The sequence below is a fragment of the Ranitomeya imitator genome, chromosome 2, assembly GCF_032444005.1.
Source record: "Ranitomeya imitator isolate aRanImi1 chromosome 2, aRanImi1.pri, whole genome shotgun sequence".
Taxonomy (NCBI): domain Eukaryota; kingdom Metazoa; phylum Chordata; class Amphibia; order Anura; family Dendrobatidae; genus Ranitomeya; species Ranitomeya imitator.
This window is the reverse complement of record NC_091283.1, coordinates 382,311,448-382,314,980: the sequence shown is the minus strand read 5'-3', so window position 1 is coordinate 382,314,980 and position 3,533 is coordinate 382,311,448.

The following is a 3,533-nucleotide window of genomic DNA, read 5'->3' as shown; positions in this document are numbered from 1 at the left end:
TGCTGAGCGTAATTATGATGTTGGCAATTGAGATTTGCTGGCCATGAAGTGGGCATTCGAGGAGTGGCGTCATTGGCTTGAAGGAGCTAAGCATCGCGTGGTGGTCTTGACTGATCACAAGAATTTGACTTATCTCGAGTCTGCCAAACGGTTGAATCCTAGACAGGCTCGTTGGTCGCTGTTTTTCTCCCGTTTTGACTTTGTGGTTTCGTACCTTCCGGCTCTAAGAATGTGAAGGCGGATGCCCTGTCTAGCAGTTTTGTGCCCGACTCTCCGGGTTTGCCTGAGCCGGCGGGTATTCTCAAAGAGGGGGTAATTTTGTCTGCCATCTCCCCTGATTTGCGGCGGGTGCTGCAAAAATTTCAGGCTAATAGACCTGACCGTTGCCCAGCGGAGAAACTGTTTGTCCCTGATAAATGGACGAGTAGAGTTATCTCTGAGGTTCATTGTTCGGTGTTAGCTGGTCATCCTGGAATCTTTGGTACCAGAGATTTGGTGGCTAGATCCTTTTGGTGGCCGTCTCTGTCGCGGGATGTGCGTTCGTTTGTGCAGTCCTGTGGGACTTGTGCTCGGGCTAAGCCCTGCTGTTCTCGTGCCAGTGGGTTGCTTTTGCCCTTGCCGGTCCCGAAGAGGCCCTGGACACATATCTCTATGGATTTTATTTCAGATCTCCCTGTCTCTCAAAAGATGTCGGTCATTTGGGTGGTTTGTGATCGCTTCTCTAAGATGGTCCATTTTGTACCCTTGTCTAAATTGCCTTCCTCCTCTGATTTGGTGCCATTGTTTTTCCAGCATGTGGTTCGTTTACATGGCATTCCGGAGAACATCGTTTCTGACAGAGGTTCCCACTTTGTTTCGAGGTTTTGGCGAGCCTTTTATGCTAGGATGGGCATTGATTTGTCTTTTTCCTCGGCTTTCCATCCTCAAATGGCCAAACTGAACGAACCAATCAGACCTTGGAAACATATCTGACATGTTTTGTTTCTGCTGATCAGGATGATTGGGTGTCCTTTTTGCCTTTGGCTGAGTTCGCCCTTAATAATCGTGCCAGCTCGGCTACTTTGGTTTCGCCGTTTTTCTGCAATTCTGGCTTCCATCCTCGTTCCTCTTCAGGGCAGGTTGAGTCTTCGGACTGTCCTGGTGTGGATACTGTGGTGGATAGGTTGCAGCAGATTTGGACTCATGTAGTGGACAATTTGACATTGTCCCAGGAGAAGGCTCAACGTTTCGCTAACCGCAGGCGCTGTGTGGGTCCCCGAAATCGTGTTGGGGATTTGGTTTGGTTGTCGTCTCGTCATATTCCTATGAAAGTTTCCTCTCCTAAGTTTAAGCCTCGTTTCATTGGTCCGTATAGGATTTCTGAGGTTCTTAATCCTGTGTCGTTTCGTTTGACCCTTCCAGCTTCTTTTTCCATCCATAATGTATTCCATAGGTCATTGTTGCGGAGATACGTGGCACCTGTGGTTCCATCCGTTGATCCTCCTGTCCCGGTTTTGGTTGAGGGGGAGTTGGAGTATGTGGTGGAGAAGATTTTGGATTCTCGTATTTCGAGACGGAAACTCCAGTACCTGGTTAAGTGGAAGGGTTGTGGTCAGGAAGATAATTCCTGGGTCTTTGCCTCTGATGTTCATGCTGCCGATCTGGTTCGTGCCTTTCATTTGGCTCATCCTGGTCGGCCTGGGGGCTCTGGTGAGGGTTCGGTGACCCCTCCTCAAGGGGGGGTACTGTTGTGAATTCTGTGGTCAAGCTCCCTCCTGTGGTCATGAGTGGTACTTCGGCTGGTTCTGTCCATGAGCTTCCTCTGGTGGATGTGAGTGGGGCTGCGGCTTCTGAGTTGCCTTCCTCAGGTGACGAGGTTAAGTCGTTAGGTGCTGCTCTATTTAACTCCGCCTAGTTCTTTGTTCCTTGCCTCCAGTCAATGTTCCAGTATTGGTCTTGCTCTCTCCTGGATCGTTCTTGTGGCCTGTCTTCCCTGCCTAAGCTAAGTTCTGCTTGTGTTTCTTTGTTTGCTATTTTTTCTGTCCAGCTTGCTATTTTGGTTTGTCTTGCTTGCTGGAAGCTCTGGGACGCAGAGGGAGCACCTCCGTGCCGTTAGTCGGTGCGGAGGGTCTTTTTGCTCCCTCTGCGTGGTTGTTTGTAGGTTTTTGTGCTGACCGCAAAGCTATCTTTCCTATCCTCGGTCTATTCAGTAAGTCGGGCCTCACTTTGCTAAAATCTATTTCATCTCTGTGTTTGTATTTTCATCTTTACTCACAGTCATTATATGTGGGGGGCTGCCTTTTCCTTTGGGGAATTTCTCTGAGGCAAGGTAGGCTTATTTTTCTCTCTTCAGGGCTAGCTAGTTTCTTAGGCTGTGCCGAGGCGCCTAGGTCTGGTCAGGAGCGCTCCACGGCTACTTCTAGTATGGTATGATAGGATTAGGGATTGCAGTCAGCAGAGTTCCCACGTCTCAGAGCTCGTCCTATCTTATTAGTAACTATCAGGTCATTTTGTGTGCTCTTAACCACCAGGTCCATTGTGGTTCTAAACCACCAGTTCATAACATATACGCCCCTCGAAGATCTATCTTGGTGAACCAACTAGCCCCCTTAATCCCAGCAAACAAATCAGACAGCAGCGGCAAAGGGTACTGAAATTTGACTGTGATCTTATTAAGAAGGCGGTAATCAATACAAGGTCTCAAAGAACCATCCTTCTTGGTCACAAAAAAGAACCCTGCTCCCAACGGTGATGACGACGGGCGAATATGACCTTTCTCCAAGGATTCCTTTATATAACTCCGCATAGCGGCGTGCTCTGGCACAGATAAATTGAACAGTCGGCCCTTACGAAACTTACTACCAGGAATCAAATTAATAGCACAATCGCAATCCCTATGGGGAGGTAGGGTACTGGACTTGGGATCATCAAATACATCCCGGTAATCTGACAAAAATTCAGGGACTTCAGAAGGAGTGGAAGGCGAAATTGACAACAATCGAACATCACCATGTACCCCTTGACAACCCCAGCTGGACACAGACATAGATTTCCAATCCAAAACTGGATTATGGACCTGTAGCCATGGCAACCCCAAAATGACCACATCATGCAGATTATGCAACACCAAAAAGCGAATATCCTCCTGATGTGCAGGAGCCATGCACATGGTCAATTGAGTCCAGTACTGAGGCTTATTCTTGGCCAAAGGCATAGCATCAATTCCTCTCAATGGAACAGGATACTGCAAGGGCTCCAAGAAAAAACCACAGCGCCTGGCAAACTCCAAGTCCATCAAATTCAGGGCAGCGCCTGAATCCACAAATGCCATAACAGAATAGGACGACAAAGAGCAAATCAGAGTAACGGACAAAAGAAATTTAGACTGTACCGTACCAATGGTGGCAGACCTAGCGAACCGCTTAGTGCGCTTAGGACAATCGGAGATAGCATGAGTGGAATCGCCACAGTAAAAACACAGCCCATTCCGACGTCTGTGTTCTTGCCATTCAGCTCTGGTCAAAGTCCTATCACATTGCATAGGCTCAGGCCTA